General features: G+C 33.6%; 1 protein-coding gene and 1 long non-coding RNA gene across 12 annotated transcripts in view; both read right to left on the bottom strand.

The window, feature by feature from the left end:
- The window catches only part of nrm (neuromusculin), a 1033009-nt gene that overhangs the window by 926098 nt on the left and 89437 nt on the right, over nt 1-17474 (bottom strand). The window lies entirely within an intron of this gene.
- LOC141480995 (uncharacterized) lies at nt 12993-15279 on the bottom strand. The gene is made up of 3 exons (XR_012464689.1): nt 14852-15279; nt 14605-14753; nt 12993-13146 (listed from the first exon to the last, which is right to left on the bottom strand). It is a non-coding gene; the product is annotated as an uncharacterized lncRNA (long non-coding RNA).

The raw sequence follows: 17474 nt of genomic DNA, 5'->3' as shown, positions 1-17474 counted from the left end.
ATATCTTTAAAGGCTAGATACAATAGTGAATTTCAACGGTACCTAAGTATGTTCAGTATAGTTGAATAGGATGGCGACCGTTGAATATGATTTCGATTGTCGAAATGGCGAGACTTCGATCGAAATGTTGGATAAAACCAGTTGCTAAATTGTCAACGTTTCTTAACTTTATTGTTTCATTTTCAGGACTTTGAAGTATAAGAACAAAATATGCATATCAAAATGAGATTCTAAAATGTAGTTATCTCAAAAACAAAATAAATCATGTAAAATAACAATCGTTAAAAAATAACAAAACGCTCCGAACACTTTACAGAAAACAACGTTGATGTGTACTTACATTTAGGGCGACTTTCCGAGTTCAAAACTGGTGAAGTGAAAAATTAGACATAAAATATAACTACATGCACAAGAAAGCCGCCTAAATGCAAGTACTCATTAAAGTTGTTTTCTGTAAAGTGTCCTAAGCGTTTTATTATTTTTTGACGATTGTTATTTTACATAATTTATTTTGTTTTTTACAAAACTACATTCTAGACTCCCATTTCGATATGCATGTCTTATGGTTATACTTCAGGGTCCTGAAATCGAAACGTCGTCAAAGATAAATTAGGCACTGACCAAAATTACGCTAACAGATGTTAGATCACGAATGCTTTATTTCAACTAGTTGCTTGCAGTGAATTCTACATTTGATGACTGAGTTTGACTTTGTCATCTTTGTTACGAGGTAAATATAACGTCACTGTTTTCTTTCGGAATGATCGCTAATTGAATCAAAAATCAATCTAACGCGATATCAACTCAAATGTTGAATGAGATTATGTAAATGATTGGATGGGCATCAGGTGTGCAAAGGCCATTTCATAATGAACTTATTCATGTTTACAATAGAATTGATTGTCAACTCGCGACTGAGCAGAGCAGATGACAGATTATTTTCATAGTTATACCAAAGTCAGAAAAACTTTTCTAGTGATTATTTCCTCCAAAAAGATGAAATGATGAAAAAAATTGGATATTTGACCATCTGAACAGAGTTTAACAGCAATAAAACGCTTTTCCCAACAGCGATAAAACTGAGCTATAAAATTTAAGACATGAAAATGTTATCTAACTTCTTTTTTTTTCTTGAATAATACGCGACTCTCAGGGTCTAGTTACGGATCATTCCCACAATTACAATCACTATCACTGTCCTAATCGAATTGAACCAATAAATCAAATATTCAAATACGTTTGTGACTAAATATTTAAATCCAACAAAAATGCTTTCACACAAATTCACAGGATCAACTGCATATAATGATTATGACAGACTCTAACTATACTGAGACAACCCAAACGAATATGTAAATCAAATACAAGTGATTGAAATAAAAAACGAATTGAGACACTTCACTGATTCACATACCTTACAACAAACCTTTGAATTCAAACTTCACTTCGAATATCAATAAGTCCTATGCGATATCTAGAAATCTTGACATAATATTGAAAACTTAGTATATTGAGACATTTTTAATACGAATACAAACGAATTTCAATGAAATCGAAAAGAATACGCGACGTATTGGTTATGAATCTAGCCGCGTCAAGGCACCATATATTTCAAGACTGAAATCCTATAGTTGTTAAATGAGACTTTAGTCATTTACACACCATGTTCATATTTTACAAGTAAGTGTTTTTGTTGAAAATTCTCGTTATTCAGGTAATAAAATGGATTCGATTTGAAAATTGATATTTTATTCTTCTTCTTCAGGAAATAATCTTTACGAATACTCCTCGATCTGAAAATTTTCTCAGAAAAATGTCTATTACTTGTGATGCACTGGTTGGAACCTTTGGTGTAGTAATGAATAATACTGGAGTTTTTTCCCAACACCAACCATCATTTTAACACCTCGAAACAGTTTAATCTTGCTCTTGAAGATGATCACTTGGTGATCAAAACACGTGTCGAGGTGTTAAAATAACGACTTGGTGTTGAGAAAGAACTCCAGTAATATTCAAATGTCTATTATTTTTAACTCAAATATTGTTATTTTTGAGTAATATCAATCGAGCAACCAGCAGTGGATGAAACCAGTCGTTTTTATGAAAAAATTGAAATTTACCGATTGAATGTTGACGTCATGTAATATTACTTTCGATGAATTATTATTGCATTACAATTATATTTGAAATATTATTTGTTACTTGACGGATCACAAAATACATATTTTCTGAATGCTTTACTTAGAACTATTGGAAGCCAACAAAAAAGGCACACAGTTGTGAGACTTTCAAATGATCTGGTAACACTTTGTTACCGAAGTTTTCAAAAATATGCCTAACAGTTAAATATTCTATTTCAGTTCTGAAGTTATTGATTTAAATTTTCCCATTCCATAAAAATAATATTACCCGTACCTCATTCAGTTTTGAAATATTCCATCAGAATTTAATTCTCTCCCGATTATGTAACCACTAGAGAAGCTTTCGAAAACTTTTTTTACATTATTTTCAACCCTACCTACCTTCGATTTAAGCGAAGGCTTTTCCAGCGGGATGAAAAAACTCGCATTGAATTCGTAAAATAAACAAGTATTAACTCTCGAACTGCAAACATGGATACTAGTCAATCAATAATGAAGAGTGTAGCTGATTTCCATTACACGAACAAATATTGCGATAGCTCGTTTTGGTTTACCTGGGGAGGGTAATATTTACAGTGCACATCATATCATTCAATTTTTCATTTTCACTTTGACATCGATATTCTGTTGATTTGAAGCTTTACCCAACAGCGAAGTTATTTTCCAAGGTGAATTAACTATCGACGGTACTAAACGTGCTTTTTCAAAATATTTTTGATGTTACAAAAATCAAACATCAAAAATTATAGAAACCCAAAATACATGAAATTATACGTGTTGTTACTTTGAAGAATGACTGACTCGGGGATGCGAAGCTTTGAAGATGTGTGTTTCTGTGAGAAATGTCTTGTCAGAATCTGGAACAGTGTGGTGGTACTGCTAGATCAGCGGGATTGTCCTAGATGGTGAGATAATTCGTGACTGGAATATCCAAAAGTGAAATATAACAATCCACTTCTGACAAATACAATCATCAATTTATAAGTTTCAGAAATAGTTCAGAGTTTTCATTTTATTCCATTACAGGAAGTAAACTACCGTATAATACAAAAACACGTCATTTTTCAATAGAAATATTACTTCCATTAACTTTTTCACTTCAATCTCATATAGTGGTAGTAGTGGAGTGGTAGTAGAGTAATAGTTAGGTTAGGAGGTCCAAAGTGAGAGGGTCTATTCGACCCTCCGTCGCAGCCCGCAAAGGTTTATTGTGGCTCACACCGATTCTCACTCGGCCAAATAAATCCAGCTTCTTGACGAAGCTGATTAGTTTGTATGGTGAGTGGTCTTTCAGGTCACATGGTAAGAGTGCGGTTCTGCCGAACTCTAAAAACCTGATTCGTTCCCGAGGGGCAGGCACAAAGTATGTGCTCTGCGACACACACTGTCATCCGACAGTCCGAGTCTCTGCATATGACAATTCAAATGACAGTGACCTGTAAGAAGGTCTTTTATACATCGTAGTTCATTTCCACTGTAGGCCATCAACTGTTTGGTATCAAGCTTCGAAGGGTGAATAAACGTCTTGGAGTGAGCTAATCCTGGAAGATTCTACCAGAAGTCCATAAATCTTCTTGCGATCCAGGTGTTCAATCTTTGTTTGGCATAGCCTGAAGCGATGCCAATGACACGTTCTGGTTCGATAAAGCTGCTTGCAGCACGCTCCTTTGCAAAGGAGTCAGCAACCTCATTGCCTTCCAGGCAAGTATGGCCAGGAATCTAGACCAGAGACAATCTGTTAAGTCTTCCTATCGAGGAGATTCGTTTTTGGCAATTTACTAACAATTTAGACGTTGCTCGGTAGGAGCCAAGAGCTATCAATGCCGCTTGACTGTCCAAGAATATTTTTGTTGACTTGTGTTTGAGGTTGGATTTGTCCAATCCCTTCGCACACAATTCAATAGCGTAAATTTCCGCTTGAAATACAGTCGCATAAGTCCCTAGGCAGGTTGATATCTCTGTCCTGGGTCTGCGACTGAAAACACCTGCACCAGAATCGAAAGGTGTTTTTGATCCATCTGTGAACCAACAAAGGAGTGATAGTACTTATACACTGATGCATTCCAAACCTTTTTGTTTCAATAATTACAAATGACATTAGGTAGTTGCAATCACCTGCGGTTGCGTTCTGTATAACAAATATACTCAAATAAACTAATAAACGTGATTTAGGAACACGATATTCAGGTTTTATTGATGAATAGCTTCGAAATGTTTCATGGGAGATGATTAGTTTTCGAAATAGTTTCATTATATACTGAAGAAGAGAATAACTTTTGGGAAATAAAAGTTGACTTTCTACTTCTCCACCTTCGCACAAAAAATGTTTTGGAAACTTGCAGGTTTCCCACATTTTTGTGTTTCAATGTATTAGAAAGCATGTTCTCCATCAGTTCTGAATCATTTGGTCATTTGTAAATAATCTAACAATGTGAATACAACACAGAGCTCAGGCTCCTCTTCAAAAAAGGAGAAATCATAGGAGGTTGTTCCCTATTCAATGCGATAGTTTTCAAAATAATAGACATTTCATTCCATTCCATTTTTTTCTCTGTGTAAATGTGTAGTATTCTGATTTTTTGTTAAAGTCTGAAGTTGGTGCAATAAGCATAATGCGCTTCAAAGAAACGTCTACTAGTATTCAGTTTGGAGAAGGATATGATTACTAAAGGCAGATCCAAAGTATGTGGATACTTTTTTCCGCTTTCTGATAACCGTTTCTTCCAAGTATTCGGAAACACTGCAACCTCAAAGGCTTCTTGGTTTTTTCCCCAACTCATTCATGTCACCAATTCCAACAATCTTGCACTCTTGTACAGTTGTTGGAAATATGTCATATTCTTCCGAACGCAATCTGGGTTGTCTCCTGTACAGTTATTGGCTACGAATTCGAATTCGTTAAATACAGAGTATTTGAAGATCAATGTTACAAATTATAAATAAACAACAGTTCTTCGTGAATCTAAAAATTGAATGAATTCAATACCGAATCCGAAAAAGCTGTCTATATCTATGTCTCGTCGCTCTCTATTTATCTCTAACTTGTCTCTCTTATTTCACCTTTTCCTTCAAAGAGATAGATGGAGAATGAATGCAGAAACTTAGTCACTAACGGAATTGCTATGTATGTACCAATCTATCAAAAAATCTACAATTATTGCAGATATGATAGAATATGAATTCTGCTTTCGAATCCAAGCATAATAAGTTCTTTTTTGGTAGAAATTTTCATGAAGCTTTCTGAAAGTGGATGATTTCCATATAGCAATAATGCCTCTGTGAATAGAGTTTTCAATTCTTTAATTATTGTTCCAATTGGAATATCCACATAATTCAAAATTCAGAAACATATGGAACAATCGAAAGTCAATTCGAAATTTTTAAAAGAAAAATCAATGAAAAGTTATTCTAGGACTCTTGTCAAAGTACCTGTTGAAATGAAAATGATCATTGGGTTATTGTCTTTGTTAGCCAGTTCGAAAACTTTTCAGAGGACTCACTACATTTTCAGTTATTTTAGGTTTTCTGAAAAATTTCTGAAATCTTTTTCTGATTATTCCAATAAGCATAACTGTTTTGTTCCCGATGTGTAGCTTCCTATATTCCATATCCTTTCGATATCCCGAACTCGTTCAACTAATCAATCCGATAACCCCGGAAGAAGGTCAAAGTGCCCTTTTAGGTTCTCCGGACTCGTAAAGTCGATTCTCAGATATTGGTGTTCTATAAAGACAATATAAAGATTGGCGGTTTTGCATAATGAAATAACGGGCCAAATATTTTTTTGAGGAAGGAAGCCACAATCGGAAAAATCAAGAAGAAAACTGTTTTCAGGAAATTTCTAATTCGGGAATATTACAAACAAAAATATCCTTGTTCAAAAAAGTCAAAGCATCCAAGTGGGTTTTGAATATGTTTCTGATGGTCGTGAAAAATAATACCCAGTACTCACCTCTACAATTCATTACTCTAGAGGAAGCTTTAAAAATATTTAAACAAAAACGAATATTCACTTATCTTTAACATAAAGCCCTACGAAGTCCAAACTCTGGTAGGTATTTAGAGGATTGGGTTCAGAAGCTGAATTTCGAAACTAACATATTTTTTTAAATAAAATGTTTTTCTGTAGTAATGTTTTTGCACATATCATCAATTGAACTTTGTTGAAGAAAATTAACCCACTTTTTACAAATTAGTTCTCAAAATCACGTAACTCTCAAAATTGTGCCGAGAGTGCTTGGGATACAGAAAAAAATTGGTTAAAGTTTCTTCATCGAAGTTTCTGTACATTTCGTTTTCATTATCCTTTTCCAATTTATGGAAAGGAAATCAAGTGATAAACAACTGCCCCAATGGTTTCAGTCATTATTAATCTATTTACTTACACATTGGAAAAGCTTCAAGAAACTATCGATATGAAAAACTCGTCTGAACTATTTTCAAAATGGTGGCACGTCCAATTATCGTGGAATATGGTTGTGACTGCTCGTGATGAAAATCGCACGTTTGAAATGAACACCTCTTTCTTTAGCTCGCATGCATTTATACTTTTGAGGGTTGTCTTTTTTACAGTAACAAAGGATGGTAATTGAAAAAGCACATTCATTTCAAGTAGAGAAATGCCAATGTAATTTTATTTTTGAATCCCACACAAGATTCAATTCAAACGATGTTGACATTTTATGTTTTCATAACAAAAATTACGTTTGCAAACTCTAAAATAATTAATCAGAAGCATATAGTATTTCTTTTAGATGAACTTTTCATTGAAGTGGGCCTACTTCAGTAAAGTTTTTGAATACGATTTGAAAACGTACCACCCTCTATATTTTGGCTCCGATAAAAAATCTGGAAATATGCAAAAATACATCAACCTTATTTTCAAGGAAAAAATTTTGTAGGCTACTTTTCAATTGAATTCCATCAACCGTTTAGTAGAGGCGGACGCAACCCCTTAAATTTCCCATGAAAATAAAAGTTGAGTAATATTTCATTTCGAAGGTCGTCCAAGTACTTTTTCAAAACTACCACATACTTGACCTTTCTTTCAATTACTTTTAAAAAAATCAAGTAAAATCGTGAAGGTATTTGAGTTTCAAGTGTTTTGCAATGAAACAAAAATCAATTCACCTCTTTGAATTTTAGAAATTCAAGTTTTCCGAACCAGAAAACTGTACACACCTCAGCAACTTTGGATGCTTTATAAAGATCAGATCAGACCTTCTTTGGAGTATTGTTCTCATGTATGGAGCTCTGTCCCCAAACATACCCTGAAGTTGCTGGATTCCATCCAGAAAAGAGTCATCCGCCTGATTGGAGATGCGAACATCACGTGCCACCTTGATAGCTTGGAAAGGTTGGAGCTTTGTCTCTCTTCCATACATACTTTCACGAGAGGTGACTTGGAACATTTGATTCCACCAAGAGCGGTACATATCAGAAATACGCAACGGACTGTGACTGCTCATCGTTTTGGGGTTGGACTCAATACACCTCGAACTTCACTGTTCAAGAACTCTTTCATCTGGAGAACTGCGTTTATGTGAAATAAACTTCCTGAGAACGTTTCTTCAAATGGATTTAATCTCCAGCGATTCAAATCCGATGTGAATCGCTAATTTCACACAGGCACCGCCCTGAGAGCGCCTTAAGGATTTTCCTGTAGTGCTTGTGTTTTGTCCCTAAAAAAAACCACAATGTTTCCTTTAAAAATGCATTCGACGTAGGTATTTAGATTTTCTTTCGGAGCCAAAGTTAGGAAACTGGAAGGTTTTCTTATTATATTCATGTACTCTACCTGAAAGATTCAATGGAAACACATTTTCAGTCAGAACTATAGCACTTTTCTCGACGCACGTGACACCAATCAAACTGGTCGTGAAAGTTTAAGGAAAATATTGCAGCCTGATTGACTTATGAAAGTTTTCCTCATCATTTCTATAACACCAATTGCACCAATCTCGTTCCCTAAAATTGTTTTTACAGAACTCGTGTTCGATATCCATCACATTCTTCTGGTTTATTCAAATATATTCTATATACCGTGTCCAGTTCATCAGCTCTTCCATTGTCTATGATTATTAAGTATCTTTCCCCACTAATAACGTCGGGTCGATCTATTCCTGGCTGCCAGTTCCTTCATTTTGGTGTTTTTCAGTGACCAAAGAACAGCGCTGATCTCTATGAAACGGTCATTCTCTCGATTAATTGAGTATTCGAACTAACTTATCATGTTTATTAAATTCATCACTCATGATGTCTTCTTGTTTTTCCACTTTTGTCAATCACTACCTGAACTTCTAAATGTATGTCTGATATCATTAGTTAAATGAATTCGTCATTGCAAAGTAATCATGAAGGTCATATGGAATACTTCATGATGAACAGGAATAGTTCCAATTTCATTTCACTTGGACTGAAATGACGGATGTAGTAGTAAATATTACTAGAACACCATGGTCAAGGAGCTTTCCCCCCATACAAAACTTTCGATATACTGATAATTTCAACTGTGTTCAAGGGGTAACAACACGATAAAATAATGGGGACCATAAAACTCCCAGTTTATGGCTTGCATGTTACATCTCGGCATATTAACTCCATTAAATTAAAACGCAATTTGCAGCTGAAAGTATATTATTTTACAACTCTATAATTTCGCGGAATTTATGAACGTGTTTTTCGTTTTACCTTCGAAACATCATTATGAAGGAGTAAAATGATAATTATAACTCCATTGAAAAGTTATTTGTGGATGTTTTATTCACCAACTGTGAGCACTAAAGGATATCTGGCTATTATTGATAATTTAACATCACAATTTTATTGTTATAATTTTACCTAGATGATAAATCCTATGAAATGGTTCCCAACAATACTCTTTCTTCACCAAAGCGTAAGTGTGTCGGAAATTGTGAATAAAAAAATTCGAATGACGTTTGAAAAAATATAATCGATATTGTTGAAATTTGTTGTACCTGTTGTCTTTGTTATGAGATTTTCACTTAACAATTTTACATAAACGCAACACGTGTTTCGCCAAAAAATGGCTTCTTCGGGCGTGTTCTTACTAATTAAATTCTACATATTCTGTTTTCAATATACACAAGTCAATTTGAAAAGTTTGGTAGTTATTGTAAAATAGATATGTACGCTGATGATATTCAACTTTACCACAAGTTTCCAATAGACGGTCTGAATGACGCAGCAGTGGCTGTGAATAATGACCTGGACAACATTGCTGAAGTTGCTAGTACACATTCCCTATTGTTGACTGCGAAAAAATCTATATATGGTATTCGGTAACAAATCCAATCAGAGTCGCAAAAAGTAATCTCCAGATAATTATTAATAATGAAGTTATTAGGATATCTGATAATGCAAAAAATCTAGGCTTGATCTTGGATGACTCTTTGATGTCTGAAGAATATCAAATGTAATATACAGAGGGTATATGGATCTCTGAGGCTCTGACTGAATTAGCTGAAATAGCTTTCAATGAGAAAAAGATTTAAGTTCTATGCCTTGTGACGGTTTCACAAAATTATATTCTTTGAGAGCCCAACTTAGTTAGCTTCATGAGAAAATAATGTTCAAAAATGATATCCACAATTTTAACACTTAACACATAAAAACCTGCTAACATGTCCTGCACACAGAACCTCCCGCTTCGAAAGAAACTTCCACTTTATTATGTATAAATTATGCAATGCGATACCCCCTGAATTTAAACAATATAATATGATAAAATTCAAAAAAGAACTCTACACATATTTACTGAACAATACCTCATTCCTATAATTTTACTAATGACCTATATTTTCTCTATTTTTTCTTTTTTTTTTGAGTGTGATCAAACAGTTTATTGTTAGATAATAAGTGACTCGAAAAGTTAAGGTTAGGATTAGACAGACCTAGGTTAAGTAGGCTTAGGTCAGGTAGGCAAAATGGATATAAGCCTTACAAGGGTTAAATGGGAAACTTCCTCTTGAGATTTCCTATCTTCTATGTTTGTTTCCAGACCAGTATGGCCAGTGGAAGGCCAGTATAGCCTGGAAGTAAGGCTGCTGACTCCCTTGCAAAAGAGGGTGCTGCAAGCAGCTTCATCGGACCAGAACCTCTCATTGGCATCGCTTTCGGCTTTGCCAAACAAATTTTTGAATATTACTGGAGTTTTTTCCCAACACCAAATCGTTATTTTCAACACCTCGACACGTGTTTCGATCACCAAATGATCATCTTCAAAGAGGAAAATTAAAACTAGAAACTTATGCGAGCTAACCTATTTATGCTATATAGGTATTCCATACAGTTAAACCATCCAGGCGTACCACGCATACAGGTATACCACCCTAAATTAATTTTACAATTTTGCCTTGTATATTATTTACCAATATATGTTTATATACAATTTTCAGCTATATAAAAATTAATTTCAAAATATTGCCTATCCAAATTTATTTTTGCAATGTGTCCTTATGTAGTAATCAGTAAACCCAACAATATTATTTTATTTCAACAAACTATATAGCTATATATGTATGCTCTTTGGTATAGGTCCGTCATCGTTATTCATAATATTATTGTCTTTACTGATTTCTACACTCTTCTTCTACACTCATACGTGACGTATGAGTTAGAAAATAAGGGACAACCACCATTTCTTGACGTTTTGGTAATGAGGAGCCAATATAGAAGGTTAGAATACGATATATTTAGAAAAGAAAAAAGCACGTACAGGTATATTCCTGACAGTTCACATCACTGTGGACAGCACAAACGTGCTGGGTTGAATTTTTTTAGTGCATCGTCTTTTGACTTTCCCTCTAACACATGATAGGTTCACAAAAGAAAGACGTTCAATACAGGAAATAGCAGCTACTAATGGTTTCTCGAAGGGTATTGTAGATGACAGATATATTAAAGATAAATTATATATATATATAAAAGATATATTAAAGTAAGATATAAGGAACACGTAGCACACTTAAAATATGGAAGACCTAAAAAATCAGCAGTCGCCCATCATATTGTCAAATATGGAAAATAATCATGAAATAATTCAGATTCATTTAATTACATATATGAATTGAAAGATATTCCAACCTCACTTCAATATTTTAACACAAGAACACTCAGTATTGAGAATTCCATATTTTAATATTTCAAGTTCATAGACATCGAAATTGATCCGATCACAGGATATGGAATATAAAACAATCTCCAAATATGCAAACTTGGCACAGATTGCATGCTGTGCATTTTACCTCAGTACAGTGACCGGATCAAAGTCGCAATGTCAGCGTATAATTCTTTATAAATATTGAGGGAGGTCAAGATCATGAAGAGTTAACAGTTAACAGTCAACAGACAGTATTCATTTACGTATCGATTGGGTCATCAGAAATGCAGCACATCTCCTTTTCTTCAATCCTGCTGGGTGGCAGTATAATGTAAGTTTTTTTGATTATTTTAATGTATTATTTTTATTAACATTTTGAGTGTGAGTTAATCGAAAATATATTTTTCGTTTCTGTTGCAATAAATATTTAATTAAGTTTTAAATGAGTTCTTTCATTATTTTGGATGAATGAATGAATGGGTGAAAACAGCAAATAAAAATCCTCTCGTTAATAGCCAAGCGAGAACTGAGTTGCGACACGTGGTGGAGGCGCCTCTCTCCTTCTCGGGGCTTCATTCTTCATAATGGGCCTAATTTTCTGATACAAAAAGTTGAATTGTTCAAGTTTTGAAAATATGTTGTGATAATTAGCAGAAAAGTGTATTTTTCTTTTGTTTTCCAATAATGAGAGAATTTAATAGCTGTTTCATCCAGTAAAATAACAGTTTTTCCTTCTTTTTAATATACCTCAATTAAATGTTTTTTTTTGATAGTTTGATAATTAGTTTTGAATATGTTGGTTCTTGTGCTTCAATTTTTTTTTTAATCCAAATATAACCTATCATTTCAGTCAACTTTCCATGTTTCCCTTCTCCTCAAATTATGAGTAATACACTTTCTAATAACTGTTCACCAGCTTAGAAAGAAAAGTATTACTGAAGTTGAGCAATCATAAAGAATATCTGTTCATTCAGCTTCTTTCAGCTTCTTTCAGCTTCATTCAGCCAATGGAATAATTTGAAAAAATTTTCATTTATCGTCTGTAAATTTCGAAAGTATGAACGGTACATTTTCCAATATCTGTTTCATCAGCTTGGAACTGTACAGTTGAATTGGCTAAACGTATGGAATATCTGTTCATCCAGCTCCGTACGATTACCCATTACATGATTTCGAAATTTTGCATACGTATCTGACTTTTTGAAAAATAAATGGTACACCTACCAATATCTGTTTCATCTTGGGAATGTGTATCATAGTATCAATCAGTTGGATTCATAAGATATTCCTTGTTCCCAATCATCCTTTAATAATTTATTGGTAATTACTCGAAAAAAAATTATAGTAGTCATCAACGTCAGCTCATTAAGATATTAATACATTTAATTTAATCAATGATAATATTGACACAAGAAAAAGGTCCATTTTTGAGTTTTATTAACTTTTTGAAAACTGTTGAGATAAGGAACGCCATCATGATCGCCAACATGAAAAAATACTCATTTTTGACATACAGTATAAATATGAACCCTTGTCGATTGGTTTGTAATGTTGTTTTCGATACAGCGGAACGTAAAATATTCAAAAAATCCCTCAGATTTACTATTTTTAGTAAATTCTGGAAATAGTTTCATTTTAATATAACCAGCAAATATTCAAACTTTTTTTTTCTTTGAGTTTGAAGAGTAACAATTCATTTGCTATAAATAGTTATTGCGAGACTGATATCAAGAAGCAATAAAAGAAGATGGTCTTCAAAAATTTTATTGAAACATGTTTTACATGTCAGTGTTACACTTCAAGCATACTTACCTCTCTTTCACAAAAAGTTTTTTCCTCAAATACTATTGTTCACTATTCGTTGCATAATCTTAAGTGCCTCCCCTATAACAAAATTAAATTTGTTAAATTATGCTCGGTAGGGCATGTCCAGAGTACATATAATATTAAACAACAATTAATTTATCTAGTTAGGTATCTATTATACGCAAAAATTCCAGAACTGTGAACTGTTTTATGAATGAGTATTCTGACTCAAATTAAAATATTCAACTTTAAACATATAAGAATCCAGAATAGTTAAGATATAAACATTAGAGAATAGTAATTAAATAAAAATGCAGATAGGAAAAATTTTTTCAGTTGCAATTAGATTTTTCAAATAAAATTTTACACACAATTAATTAAGGAAAAATAAGCAGTAATTATATAAGAAAAGAAACATAATAATAATGAATGCATTATTGACACACCCCTGGTCAGAAGAAGTACAAACAATTCAATGTCACCACATAGTTTTATTTTTTTATTTTGTATGGAAAGTAATAGAAAATAGCATCTCAGACTGATGATCTACAAACAGTGAAGTTTGTAATATTATGAGAAATAAAAGAAGCGTATAGATATATTGAAAAGGTGAGAATTGATAATTATGTATTGAAGAAGAATCATTTATATAGGTAGACTATACACACGAGATGAAAAGGCAGACTGTGGAGGACGCTCCCAAAACTGCATGAAATTTTTCATTTTTGAAGGTGTGTAAAATGTGCTAGGTGTTTATGAGAAATAATGATGATTATAATATGAATTTTGTATGAGGCATGAAATGAAATGCGCATACATGAGGTCTTCGGAGGAAAGACAGGTACGATGTTGTAGAAAGTACGACACAGAAAGTTGTTTTAAGAAGAGACAAATATGATGTTTCAAGATGTAGAAAGTTACTACGTCATGGTAAAGAAAAGAAAGGTGGAAGAGTATAAAGAGAATAATAATAATATATGCAAAATCTGAGAGATGCAATTTACATGTGGTTTCTAATATATATTTATCAGATATAATTCAATATTCGTCGTTGGTACTAGCCAGGAAAGTAGTTGTTTTCGATAAATATTTCCAATAGCTGTTTATTTTCATTGAAAAGAAAATAAATTGCTATTGCTATTTTCAATTTCCTATTATTCAGTGAAATGTATATCACATGAGGTGACAATTGAATAGACAGGTGACAAATACTGTGAGGAATCAGTGAAAAATTGTACAAAAGAAATTAATGTTAAAATGGGTGTGTCATAAAGAACCAATGAATTTTGAAAGTATGCTCAAGCATAAATCAAAAAGTATGCTTCAAAGTTGAAAAAGAAAGTTTGTAAGGTATCTGCAAGTTATTGTCAAATTAACTTAAATGTATATTATATGTACTCTAACGAATTAGATTAAACTGTCAAATGATTGTTAACTATAGAATGCAGTGATTTTTGTTGATTTTTTTTTTATTATCGAATTTAATAGTAACATAACCTAGCTATAAGAATAAAAATATATCATGAAAGAACTTACTGCCGAATTTCTCTCTTGTTTCATGCAATCGAGGCAACACCACACCCCAAGGCACTTCGAGGCAGTCACTACTCCACTACTCCATCACCACTGTTACGGTTTTCCACTCCAGGACATTCAGCAGATCGTACCATAGACAGCACGATGACCTAGGGAAACATGAAGTTGAATCATCATGGCTCAAATGAATGGACTATAGGAATATCGCAGTCACTAGTGCCATATTCAACCAGAAACAAATACTTACGTTGTTGCGTTACCAGTTGTTCTGAGTAGCTGATAAACAGTTCCTGTGTGGGCAGACATCATCCACAGACATAATATGTGAATAGAATTGTAATACTCAAAACAATCCAGAATCACCGTCATACCGTTGAGTACCAGGATAATCCAAATCCCAAGCAGCCTACAGAAAATATTTCACTAATAATTTATGAGAACGACGCTAGTTTCATAAATGCTGACACAACAGAACCACAGACGATGATGTTTGAAGTTTCCCAAAAGCTCTCGAAGGGGTAATTTCTATATTCCTGGGCAGCTAAAAACTTGATCACACTATTACACGATGAACACACAGATATAAATATATTTCAAAGTGTAAAATCAAAATCACTTCAGTGAACGAAAAATGGCGCTAAATATTCACATATTCATCAAATTATATGTATGTCATATGTCATGTCAAATCGTAAATCTTCTTCTTTATACACAATTGAGAGAATAGGCATGGAACAGAATGACAGATACACTTCACAGAAACCAGAAAAACATGTTCTGGTAATACGAGAAAACGCAAAGCACAACGTAATACGTAATTATAGTCCAGTCCAATTCAACCAACTACTGCGTTGCCAATGTTTCCATCCAGTTGAGTTGTGGTAGCCGAGCAGCCGTCAACCAAAACAGTATCAGAACCAAGACACGGAACGATGTGCGGACAGATTGGTGGAGTGACACAAAGACAGATAAAGTTCAGTGCCGGACTATGACAATATTAGTGTGGGAACTCATAGTTGCAGAATCAATTGGACAATATAGTTTTTTCTAACTTTTATAGGACATGTAGTTTGTAATTGATGTTTATAATCATATTTTAAACCCATTGTTTTTATATTATTCAAAATATTTTTATTGAATTGTGAGTTTTCATTTGAATTTCAATTTGTTTTTTTTGTTTTTCATTACCACCCAGAAAGCTGGAGGCCAGCTTTAACGTGGAGGGGAGATGTGTCAAATATGGAAAATAATCATGAAATAATTCAGATTCATTTAATTACATATATGAATTGAAAGATATTCCAACCTCACTTCAATATTTTAACACAAGAACACTCAGTATTGAGAATTCCATATTTTAATATTTCAAGTTCATAGACATCGAAATTGATCCGATCACAGGATATGGAATATAAAACAATCTCCAAATATGCAAACTTGGCACAGATTGCATGCTGTGCATTTTACCTCAGTACAGTGACCGGATCAAAGTCGCAATGTCAGCGTATAATTCTTTATAAATATTGAGGGAGGTCAAGATCATGAAGAGTTAACAGTTAACAGTCAACAGACAGTATTCATTTACGTTTCGATTGGGTCATCAGAAATGCAGCACATCTCCTTTTCTTCAATCCTGCTGGGTGGCAGTATAATGTAAGTTTTTTTGATTATTTTAATGTATTATTTTTTTTAACATTTTGAGTGTGAGTTAATCGAAAATATATTTTTCGTTTCTGTTGCAATAAATATTTAATTAAGTTTTAAATGAGTTCTTTCATTATTTTGGATGAATGAATGAATGGGTGAAAACAGCAAATAAAAATCCTCTCGTTAATAGCCAAGCGAGAACTGAGTTGCGACAATATTTTGCAACAAAACCATTCCATAGACTTCAGTTCATTAAGATTAGTTAGACAAGTTAACAACAACAGGCAACTAGATGCCTATGAGAGTGTAGAAATAAGTAAACACGATAATATTATGAATAACGATGACGGACCTATTCCAAAGAGCATACTATATAGCTTGTTAAAATAAAATAATGTTGTTGGGCTTACTGATCACTACATAAGGACATATTGCAAAAATAAATTTGGATAGGCAATATTGTGAAATTAATTTTTATATAGCTGAAAATGGTATATAAATATTGTAAAATAATATATAAGGCAAAATTTTAAAATTAATTTAGGTTGGTATACCTGTAAGGGTGGTACGCCTGGATGGTTTACCTGTACGGAATACCTATATAGCATAAATAGGTAAGCTCGCATTAGTTTCTAGTTTTATTCTTCCTCTTTGAAGATGATCACTTGGTGATCGAAACACGTGTCGAGGTGTTAAAAATAACGATTTGGTGTTGAGAAAAAACTCCACTAATATTCATTACTACACCAAAGGTTCCAAACAGTGCATCATAAAACAAATATTTAACACCTGGATGGCAAGAAGATTTATGGACTTCTGGCTGAATCTTCCAGTATTGGCTCACTCCAAGGCGTTCATTCACCCTTCGAAGCTTGATACCAAACAGTTCTTGGACTACACTAAGGATGAACTACGATGTCTAACAGGCCTTCCTACAGGTCACTGTCATTTGAATCATCATATGCAGAGACTTGGACTGTCGGAAGACAGTGTATGTCGCCTCTGTCTATAAAATGATGAATCAGCAGAGCACACACTTTGTGCCTGCCCCGCAGGGGATCGAATCAAGTTTTTAGAGTTTGGCAGTTCCATACTCTTACCATCTGACCAGAAAGACCACTCACCATAAAAACTAATCGGCTTCGTTAAGTAACTGGGTTTATTTGGTCGAGTGTGAATAGGTGTGAGCCACAATAAACACTTGCGGGTTGCGGTGGAGGGTC

This window comes from Leptinotarsa decemlineata, unplaced genomic scaffold, assembly GCF_025532065.1.
Source record: "Leptinotarsa decemlineata unplaced genomic scaffold, Ldec_3_MD MMD2_tig00000035_RagTag_RagTag, whole genome shotgun sequence".
Taxonomy (NCBI): domain Eukaryota; kingdom Metazoa; phylum Arthropoda; class Insecta; order Coleoptera; family Chrysomelidae; genus Leptinotarsa; species Leptinotarsa decemlineata.
Note: the sequence above shows the minus strand (reverse complement) of the source record. Positions and strands in the feature narration are given on the sequence as shown.